At 34.4% G+C, this 12,149-nt stretch overlaps 1 pseudogene; it reads left to right on the top strand.

Moving 5' to 3' along the window:
* LOC121400789 overlaps nt 1-7,270 on the top strand; it is a 191,765-nt pseudogene extending 184,495 nt beyond the window's left edge.
* Nucleotides 7,271-12,149: the final 4,879 nt, after the last annotated feature.

Raw genomic sequence — 12,149 nt, 5'->3', positions numbered from 1 at the left:
AAATTGACCTAAGCGCAAGATTGCTACTGAAATATACTTAGGCACAAATGAACGCTGGCACATCTTAGCTATGAAATGCTCGCACTGCGGAAGTACCTTTCTATCTATCACACTAGGGGGTCCATTTACAAACAATTGCATTTCTATTTTAAACAGGAATATCGAAAAATTTGTGGCTTTGCTATATTTCTTAAAACTAAAAATATCTTGATTTATTAAGTGTAATAACCACAAAAATCTTCAATGCAATAATTTGCCAAGTAAAAGTTGTTGAGGTCCTAGTCAATGGAGCTGCTCTGTTATTATTGGACTGCTTTTAATCAATTTGGACTTTTAAAGGCTTTTAGATTTTTTTTTCCGCTAGGCATTGCCTGCAAAACTAGCATTTTTAGAGATTTTAGAGGTATTTATATTTTTTGTGCATCGTGGTTTCAAAAACTTCTAAAACCACTAAATTTCGACTTAATAAACTTCTTTTAATATATATATATAGTCCTACAGGGCACATTTACTAACACTGGGCAGAGTTGATCGGTCACAATGCAGTAGTTGGTAAAAACCTGTCATATATTTGCTCTCATGAGTTTAACTGCAGTACATTGATTACAGCTGATTTCTGATTGTTGGTTCCTTGTTATTGTATTGGAGAAATTAATAATTTTAGAATTTGTGAGAGGGTAAAAGTAAAGCATATGCACTTGAGATGAGTATTTGTGGGCTATTAGCTTTCATCTGCTCCTCTCTTCAGCTGCTGCCTCATAGACAAAAAGCAATGCTGCAGGTCTAAAAAGCAAAATAAAACCCCATCCAGTGATTCCAGTTACATTTTAAAAATAAACATTTAAATAATGAAAACTGCTTGTTAGCTAATTTAGATTCATGACTGGTGAATGTGACTTGTCTTATCCTAAGGGGTGGAGGAAAGGCTACAGACAGTCTGCTTTCCATTGTTAAGCTTATGTTTATATATGAATATCTCTTTTTGGGGAGGTTAAACATTCCTATCCTAAAGCCTAATTATTTTTCACCCATGCTGGAAACACTTGCATATTGCTTGTCCTTTGGAAAATGTTGAGCTACCAGTATTCATTAGTGATGAGCCAATCTGTCTCGTTTCGCTTCACAGAAAAATTTGTGAAACGGTGAAATTTTTTTTGAAACGCATAGAAGTCAATGGGCATCCAAATAATTTTGTTGTGTGACAATTTTGACGCGAGCGGCAATTTTTATATTCGCAACTATTTTGTCCAAATACATTAAAGTCAACAGGAGTCCAAATAATTTTGATGTGCGGCGCGGCTAATTTTTCGCCAGCGATTTTTTTTTTTTTGCAGCAGTTCCGCTAAAACATTTGCGGCTAGCGAAACACAGAAATTCAAAGCAAATACATGTCTGCCAAATAAATTCGCCATCACTAGTATTTATTTCTGACCATGGGCTAGTGCTAGGAATTGGCCAGATTGAATGATATAGGCATCTCATAGATTTGGGTGCTTGCCATGACTTTCAGCATTATTCAGTACTCTGAAGGCCCACACTAATATACATAATGTATATTATACATAATGTAAAAATACAATACAACATTGTTCAGAGTCCTAAACTTGATCATCATCTGCTTTTTACCATAGCTAAGAATTCTTTTTTTTTACCTCACCACCTGCATCTCTCCAGTTAATAATTCATACTCCAGAGTCATAATGCTTGACTGGAAATCAGATTTTTATAATGAAACATGAGTCATAATAGGGCCATGCATTATTTATATGTAAAACTCATTTCCATTGTTTATACCACTCCAAGATATCAGCTCCAAAATATTATTTAGAGACACAGGGAAGATGCAAACTCACTAAGCTTACTTTCTGTTTGGAGGAGAAAACCAATGCACTCCCTAATTTCACTTGTGATAAAGTTTTGTTGTGTGAACTGGATGTTGTAACTTCCTCTTGTCCAATCTGAAAGTACAAATTGAAGTATATCTATTGTCAGAGGTATAAACAATATTTTTAAGCTACAGCAAAAGGTTCACCACGGGAAAAGTCATGAATGATATTCAATTTAAGATGCAGTTAAATTCAGAAAAATAAATCTCCCTGTTTGTTACATGAAAACTGTAAGTCTGTGAGAAAAAACTGGAGCTGAATTAGGAGAAAAGTTTTTCGTCCCCAAACGTCCATGATGTTTCACGTGATAAACCATGAGAAAAAAAAAAGAAAACGTTTTCTCGCTGAATTGAATTGGTCCATAGTGTGCAAGAATATCTACCTGAAGTTTTGGGAAATGAGGACTTAAAAACTAAGGAGACCCAGTAAATGGAGCTACAAAATATTTTGTGTCATTTTGCAAGAACAAAGTTCATTTTGAGATTGCATATTTTGAGATTACAAAACATGTCTACAAAAATATAATGCATCAATCATGCATTTTCAAAATGTATTTTGAGTATGAAAATAATTTGGTGCACCAAGGATAGGAGGATACAGTGCTGCTTGCATGGTCTTTAAAACGTTTACTCTTTGTTACAACAATAAAACTAGCCAGGGAGCATTTTAATTGCCTTAACCAGCAACACAAATTGGCTGTTTCCCTTGTTCATGCAGGGAAGACTGCTAGATACACCTTTTCACTTTAAGGCAAAATTCCTTTTGGCTCAGATAAGCTTACTATCAGAATTTAAAATATACAGTACATAAGCATAGACAATATAAAGAGATGAGAATACATCCTGCCTTACTAGTTTGCTTAAAGCAACATCAAGCATGATTGGATTATTTTACTTGTTTCACATAATTCTTTCTCTTAAGCAACAAAGTTGAGATAAACCTTTGTATCCTTATTTGATTAGCTTCACATAAACTGTGTTTTTCCACCACTCACCTGCTATTATATGAGCCAAATCAAATGAATAAGAAAAGAACTGAAGCATTTACAGCTCATGCCTGCAGGCTCTCCCATCCCCATGAGTTGATATTTTATTCCTTTTAGACTTTTTTGCATTTGATCATTTTCTGTTTCAAGTTGAATAGCTCACATAATCATGGCTGTTAAAAGAAATGGCAGGATATTATTTTTTATGATTGATCAGTTGGATTGCTAACCTCTACTTAAAGCCAAAGTTAGTCAACAAAAACATCTATTCAATGTGGTATATCCTTTATTAAATAATGTAATAATGATGCAAAATGATTCCTCATTGTAACTTGAAATTAAAGAGCATTTGTACAGATTTGCATTAGCATTGTATTAACCCATCAGTGGGCAATCAGAACAGCAAAGTATTAGTTGGTTTGAGTTAAAGGTAAACTATACCCCTCACATAATGTAGGTCTCTATAAAAGATATTGCATAAAACAGCTCATTCGTAAAACCCTGCTTCATGTAAATAAACAATTTTCATAATAATATACTTGTTTTAATAGTATGTGCCATTGGGTAATCATACAGATGAAGCCACTTGGATTTGTGAGTTAAATGCGTCATGACTCTGGGGTAATTGAAGAAACTGTGTTATCTAAAGTCATCTTAACTCATTTAATGCATTTAACCTTTTCATTAGCATACCAAAGCTCCATTGTTCACAATGGTGAATTCTTTAATTAGATGGGATGTTGTGACGCAGTTTTCTGTGTTAAATGAGATAAATGGGATATCTGTGTTTGGTTATTCTGTGTCAAACAGACAAACCAAAGTGGCTGCATCTGTAAATAGAAAACTGCCATTTTAAAAAATAAGGACAGCCCACTGGAATCGTATGATTCACTGTGCACACAAACATACCTAACAAACTAGACTTGTTAAGTCAATTAACAGACAGAGTTCTCTCTTTTACTTCCACACTTCTTCCTGTTACAGTTAGATTTGTAGTATTTCTTGTCAGGTGATCTTTGAGGCAGCACACAGACTGTCACGAAATAGTGGTTGAAGGCAAGAGATGTAAAAGGACAATATTTACTTAAATATATATTCCAGTTTGATAAGATTCTTTAATATGACACTTAATTTGATATAAACTGTTGCTCAAGTTTTCATTTTGGGGGTATAGTTTTCCTTTAAGCCACTGTTTTGATTTGTACTCATTTGTAAATTAGCAGGAGGGTTTATCATGTCCCTAGTTTAATAAACAGTGTAGATATATTTTTAAAGAAGCAGACAGGTCATATATTATGACCGTGAATACAATTGGTAGAGTGAGCAAAATCATACCCCTTGCTGATCTAGGGCTCCCAATTCGACCAACCTCACTTGGCCCCAGCCTGAAGGGGAGAGTGCAAAATGGGGAAAACATAAAAGCTTGCATCTGTTTTTTGCACTTTGTATCCTGCCCCATAAGTGGTAATCATGTCCAAATTTAAAGTCTTTTCACAGCACATGATATTATATTCAGCTTAAAAGATTCTCCATGGTAAATGTTAAAAAAAATTGCTTGATTAATTACTTAAGTAATGAATAAATTAACTATGTAAGTAATTAATTAATTAATTAAGGCAAAATACAAAAATTTGGGCACTTGAGAGATTTCGTACAAGAGATGGTAAATCCATTTTGCCACTTTCCTCCTTTATTTTTAAAAAAGTTTAATTGGGAGTTGATCTTTTGGTCATCATAATCATTTATTGATATACCGCCAACAAGTTACTCAGTTCTTTACATTAGTCTATAACTAACAGGGAACAAATGGTGAATAACAAACAAGGGTTTACAGAGTACAATAGGAATAGAAGGGCCTACTCGCAAGAGTTTACAAACTAAAGGTTTGGGTACAATTGAGACATAAGTATTTCAGAAACAAATTTGTGATTTATGATCTGACTAGTTCATTAAGGCACATTGAATAAGCTTCGCTAAACAGGTGAATCTTTACAGAGTGTTTGAAAGTTAGGAAAGAAGGAGAAAGTGTGATGACTTGAGGCAAAGAGTTACAGAGAAAAGCAGAAGCTCGAATGAAGTCTTGTAGATGAGAATGGGCTGAAGTGATGAGAGGAGAAGAGAGGAAAGGTCAGAAGCAGAGGTTGCATGAAGGAGTGTATTTTGATATCAGAGATGAAATATAGGGAGGGGCTTCATCGTTAACGGCCTTGGATGTAAGTGTTGAATGTAAGTTTGAATTTGATTCTAGAGGAGATTGGTGAAAGGCCACTTTTTGGAATACCTAGGTTGCAGTAATCAAAGCATGAGATAAGAGACTGGATAAGTGTTTTGGTTTTGTCTGAATTGAGATACGTCATATTCAGGCAATGTTGCACAGCTGAATATGACAAGATTTTGCAAGTATTTGGATGTATGGGGAAAAAGACAGATGCTAGTCTAAGATAACTCCTAGGCAGTGTGTCTGTATGGTTGCATGAAAGGTGATGCTATTAATTGTGAGTGAGATCTGAGGGCCATGAGAAGATCTTGGAGGAAATATGAGTTCTGGTTTAGAAACATTTAATTTCAAGTGGCACTGAGACGTTCAGGAGGAGACAGCAAAAAGCAGTCTGTAACTTATGAAAGGACAGAAGAAGGGAGGTCAGGAGTAGACAAGTAGAGTTGCGTGTCTTCAGCATAAAGGTGAAACTGCAGTCCACACAACTGCATATGTTTTCCTAGCGAAGTAGCATAGAGTCAGAACAGCAGAGAGCCTAAGACAGAGCCTTGAGAAACTCCAACAGAGGGGAAACATAGTAGAAGCTGAGTTAGAGAAGGCAACTTTAAAGGAAAAATCAGAAAGATGAGATGTAAACAGTGAAATAGCAGTGTCACAAATGCCAGCTGAGTGTAGAATGTCTAGGAGGAGTGTGTGGAACTTTGTCAGACTGCAGAGAGATCTAGGAGGATGAGTATGGAATAGTAACATTTAGACTTTGCCAGGAGAAGATTATTGGTCACTTTTGTGAGTGCAGTTTCAGTTGTGTGTTGGGTGAAGCCAGATTGCAGGGGGTTGAGAAAGGAGTTGTAAGTGAGATGCTTAAATAAAATAGAAATTATCATACAAAGCCTTATGTAAAGCAAAGGCAAAATCATGCAGCTTTATCATGTTATCATATATGCTGAGCTAATATTGAAACACTGAGGCCAGTCTTCATAGCATTAAACTGTTTTTGTTCCATATACTGTTCATTTCCTTTATACTTATATTGGGATGATATTTGCATCTTGTTTCTATTAAACAAGCAGTGCACAGTATTGTGAGGCACCAATTCTTCAAGTCCGTCTGTCTGTTTTAGGTTACACTATGTGCTTCTTATTTAATTTGGGGGAAATTTTAAGAAATCCTGGATTTGGTGCTAGATATGTTTTACTTGCTTGTACTCTACAAACACACTCAGTCATCCACTGAAATCATCTACCTCTCTCCATACAGACCCCATGGAGTACACCAACAGATGGATGGCATACATGGAGAGAAGTTGTGTTAAAATGCCTCATAAGATCCAGAAAATATATAATTCATATTCAGTTAAATGTACCATGAACTGCCAAGGCATATAACTCACCTGAATATAATTTGTTTTTCATTTTCAAAAAGTTTTTTTTAAAAAAACATCAGGAAAGCAAGCATTTCAGAAAATCTTGGTACAAATTTTGACAAAACCTCAAATTTGTCTTATGCGAAACTGAATGATTCAAGAAACATAGGAATAAATAAGGTCCAGGGTCAGCATTATATTTACAGTATGTTTTGTCTTTATAGTTTCCCTATAATGTATTTCATTTTATTTAACAATTCTCATCTAATTTTTTCCCTTAAAAAAAGAAAATGAATTTTTTAGATGCAGCTAATGAGAACAAAGAACCTTTTTTAAAATCCTCAACCTGAATTGACAGACAAGGCCAGAGACAGATTTGTATCTTTGTTTATTAACCAGACAACACAAAATGAAGAAAGTAGAGACAGTTTTGAAGGTTATACAGTTAATTTACTTCAAAAAGCATCTCCGTCTGAGATTGAAGATCACAGAGACCTCACAAATAGGATGATGCAAGAAAAAGATTTCACGTCTGAAGTCTGAAGCAGTTACAAAAATTTCAAAAGAGCGTATTACTAGTGGAAGTTCAATCATGCATACAAGCAGTCATGATTATGACTCTGTTCCTAATGAGGCTGGTCATGGACATAACAATGATGATTTTGATGAGACGGAAAGTAGTGTTTCTCAATATGATTTGACTGAAAACAAGGAAGAATTCTTTGAGGAGAATATGCATGACTAAAATAATTGTGGGGCAGGTGAAAATCAAGACAGCTTCAATTATTGATAGGAAAATCTGAATAATGATGACATGTAGAGGCTCATACTAAAGAGAACAAGAAGACTGCAGACAGATAATAATGCATACTGACTTAGAAAGGGAATGTCAACAGGAATGCTAAGTGATGTAATGATTCCTAAGCTCCCTGTATTTTGTGCAAATGATATACATTAAAAAATATCAGAATAATACGAATTTGCCATCAAATAAAAGCTCCATTTAAAACTGAATCCAAATTTAATATATTTATACATGTACAATTACTTTGCTGTATTTGTTAGCTTATATGAGAAAACATGCAATACATTGTAATAAAAAAAAATTCTCCGTTAAACTACAGGCTTCTCATTTATTTTTCTTTTAAAGCATGTTATCAAATTCATTATCTGAAAGGACCTTTAAAATATATTAAATGACTTCAGGTAGGGAAGAATGAATTATAAAATGGGAAGGTGATAAAGAGGGGTTGGTAAAGTGATGTCCTAAGCTATGGCTGTAACTTCCTGCTGGAACTGGGGGAAATAAAACAGTGGAAGGAGATATAGGTAGAAAGAAAATATAATTTCTAGAGATAAATCTCAATTAAGAAAATAAGAGGGGAAGTGGAGGGAAATAAGAGATAAGAAGCTGACAAGGTAGAAGGAAAATAGTAAAAAAGATAAGAATGAGAACTGAAAGGCAGAATAAGATAAAAGCTGGAGAAAAGAGAGGGGACAATGACAGAACTATCATGAATGTCACAGGTACATGCCATCCATATTAAAGTAGTATTAAAGTAGTATTAAAGTAGTATTAAAGAGGCCAAAGATATATATTGCTGCACCAGGACGATCCACAATTTTTGGAGGAGCAGACAAAATAAATGGGGTAAGATAAGGAGTAGAGAATAGGAAGAAACAGATGTAATAGCCACAATGTTAAAAGAGAAGTGAAAGAATGGTAGGAGAGGGAAATACACAACAATAAAGGGAAACAAATGGAGTATTAAGACAACATTTTACATACAGTAAAATAATGAATTTAGAAAAATGCTTAATACAAGGCTGCTTAAATATATTTGGGAGATGCTGTCTACTGGCTAACTAACCCTACCCTTCCAAATGTATGCCAGACAGAGTCTGAAACTTAAATTGTAAGGGCATGTCCTTTTTGCCACAACCTAGTATGCTACAAAATAGACTGCGTTTTTATATCGACTGAAAAATTATGTATGTGGTGCATTTCACTAATAAATGAAACCTTTGAGTAAGCTTATTTTATGAGCAAAACATGCATCAAATGGGATTTGGGACCTTCAAAGGAAAAAGTAGGACCTTGCTAGCCATATTAATATAACTACTGAAGAATTAGCTCTAATATATATATATATATATATATATATATATATATATATATATATATATATATATATATATATATATATATATAATACACAAAAGCCATGCATATCCTGTAAATTATAGCCTTATAAATGGTGAGTTCTGATGTCACCAGTTATAAACTATAATACAGTTATAAACGGTATATAAAATGTAATTTCTGTCACATGACTCACTGAGACTTGTGTATTATAATAAATAAAGTACCCCCTGTTGCAAAATATGAGGATATTAGAAGTAACCTCGGAGTTTCATGACCTGTGTTTTTATATGGTCATGAAACTCCTCGGTAACTTATAATATCCTTATATTTTATCCTTGTACTTTATTCACTATATATATATTGAAATATAGGAGTATGGACTGCATAACTTATCCATGGCTCATCCTGATCCATGACCTGACCAGATTTATATTTCTGTCATGAACATGGCCACTACTACATATGTGCATACCTGGGACCTTTTTTGTGTGGGAGTCTCTGGGGCCTAGTATGGAGAGAGAGTGAGACTAAGGGTGTTATTTATCAAAGTCCAAGTTCATCTCAATACTTTCTGCTACAAACTGTGATCAAAGCCGCTCGGGTTTTTAACGCTTATTTATTATTACATTTTCCCGAAAATTTTTGCTTTGCGGGAAAAAAAAATAGGTTTTTTTCGTTTTTTTCAGATATGTGCTTGGATATAACTGAGATATTATTGCAAGGTGTAGATCACATTGTTCATGGGTGCAAGGAAGGGACTTTCTTTATCCACTCCCCACTCATCCTGTATAAATTGCCAGATAGATGTAACACTCAATTATAAAAACACAAAAAATTTGACTAGAAGTAGCAGGGTGGACAGGTGCATTATATATGTCCCTTTCTTTGCTCCCTGTAATGCATGAGCCTTAAATTCCTTAATGCCTGCTAAAAAAACATCACAGACCGAGTTACAGCATAATGAAATGTTAAGAGCTTTCATTTGTATCCTGATATCACATGTATCTGTTAAGTTGATAACAAGGAAATGACTGGGTAAAATGGCACTGTTGATTTAATTGTAACTAATGAATCCTGTAACAATTATCAACCTCATTAATTTATCACTTCTTGGCATACTAAATTACCCAACTGTATAAGTCAATTAGCTTTTATATCAGAACAAATGTAACTGCTTGCTCAGTACATATAAAAAATATAGATGGAAATTAATGTTGTGTGCCACTGGTAACTGCAAATGTTGAAAGATTAGGAACACTTATTGGCTTTTAAAAGGATAGGAACCTTTATAATGAATGTCAATTTTCATGATTTGACCTATATTTGTCTTGTGGCATTGACCTGTTTAAAACCCAAATTGATAATCCAATATAGGCATTTCTACATACTGTAAGTTCATCAGTTTGTTTCTAGTTCTCTAATGAGGAATATAGTTAATCTAATCATTGTAGAGTCATCACCAAAAATGGAAAATAGGGCGAAGAACCTAATCACTGTGTCTACTGTAAAGAAATATTTGCTAACTGCAAACTGCATGATGGGTCTCACTATAGTGATCCGATAATAAACCATGTGTGGAGTATACTCCATATATTTTAAAACCTGTCCCAATGTGGGCCAGCTTTAGCTGAAGAATTGGATCAGTGGTCTAAGTTGAGCTGATTGGTCCTGTCATGGTTTTACCTGTAGGCATATCACTGAATGTTCACACATGTGATCAAGCATTTCTCAGGCAAGTCGATTTAGTTGAAAAGGAAACAGCTAAAGGAAAGCTGATACCACTACACCTTTTAACCTTTTTCATACGGGGGAACAGTGAAGGGTTCTGTAAATATATACTGTACTATTAAAAAAGTGATAGTAGTATCCTGTAACATGTCACAATGTGTTGCTAACCCTTCTGATATGTAGAGAAGTTTCCAACATTCAGGGGGTTTACTAAAACTCTTTTTCTCATTATTTTACCACTTGTACTAATTTGGTGCCTGTTGGTCAGAATTACATCTATGAAGTAACAACAATGTACATAAACTTTGAACCCACAGCTAAAATTAGGAAAATATATGTTTATTACATTTATTGCAGTAGAAAGATCTCTTTTTGGAAGCAAACAGGAAATTAAGGTACTGTATAATCTGATATGAGGCTAAAAAACACTCTATAGTTAAAACATAAATTTGAGCTTTAAACACAAGTAAGAACAAGATTTTTGAACATTTAAAGGCCTTGCAAGCCAAACCTTAACTTGATAAACTTTAAAGGGATTGTTCACCTTTAAATAAAGTCTTAGTATGATGTAGATGTGATATTCTGAGACAATTAGCAATAGGTAGTGATGGGCGAATTTATTCGGCAGGCATGGATTTGCTGCGAATTTCCGGATTCCCGCCGACAGCGGATGTTCTCACGAAACTGCCATGAAAATTTGCAGTGGGAAAATTCGATGCAACATTATTTGCTGCAAAATAATTCAGACAAGAGAGTCGCTCAAGTCAAAATTGTCGGGCAAAATTATTTTGACACTCTTTGACTTCAATGTGTTTAGCGAATTTTTTGCTGTTTTTTGCGAAGCAAAACGGGACAGATTCGCCCATCACTAGCAATAGGTTTTCAATTTCTAATAATGGTGGTTTTCAAGTTATTTAGCTTTTTATTCAGCAGCTCTCCAGTTTGCAGTTTCAGAAATATGGTTGCTGGGGTCCAAATTACCCTAGCAACCATGCATTTATTTGAAAAAGAGACTGGATTATAAATAGGAGAGGGTCTGAATATAAAAATGAGTAATAAAATGTAGCTATAACAATACATCTGTAGTCTTGCAGAGCATTTGTTTTTTAAAATGGGTTGACCGACTTTGAAAGCCAGAAAGAGTCAGAAGAAAAAGGCAAATCATTTAAAAACTGTAAAAAAGAAAAAATGAAGGCCAATTGAAAAGTTGCTTAGAATTAGCCAATCTATAACATACTAAAAGTTTTCTTAACGGTGAGCCACCCCTTCAAATATGAGCTTGGCTGGTTTGGCTTTTGTAAGAGTAGAGCTGCGTCCCATCTTAATTTCTATTAACATGTTAATGTTTATTTCTTTTCTGTCACTTTCTGATTGCACTCTGGTATACCTGTACCTTGGTCCAGTCAATGGCAATCTTTTTTTTAAAAAAAGGAGTTTGTATATTCTTCGCATGTCTCTGTGGTTTTCCTCTGGGTTCTTCATTTTCCTCCCACACTGAAATTGACTGTAGTATGTTGTGATAAGGAATTGAGACTGTAAGCTCTTTAAATAGTATAATTAGAATCATAACCTGAAAAGTGACACAAATAGTTAATAAGAATTTTGTACATTTTCTAGCCTTCCTGCTAGCGTTTAAGGGAATATCAAACATTTAGAAATGAGAGCCTTTACACTTTATACATCAAGATTAAGTCAAGAAAATGAAATGTTTTTAATTGTCTTAATAGACTAGCACATATCCCATGAGGCTGAGAGTATAAATTAGCTTAGGTTTCTCTGATATTTAAAGAACTGCATAACATTGCCAGCATTTTTGAGTGCTG

The sequence above is a fragment of the Xenopus laevis genome, chromosome 2S, assembly GCF_017654675.1.
Source record: "Xenopus laevis strain J_2021 chromosome 2S, Xenopus_laevis_v10.1, whole genome shotgun sequence".
Taxonomy (NCBI): Eukaryota; Metazoa; Chordata; class Amphibia; order Anura; family Pipidae; genus Xenopus; species Xenopus laevis.
This window is presented reverse-complemented; position numbering and strand designations above follow the sequence as displayed.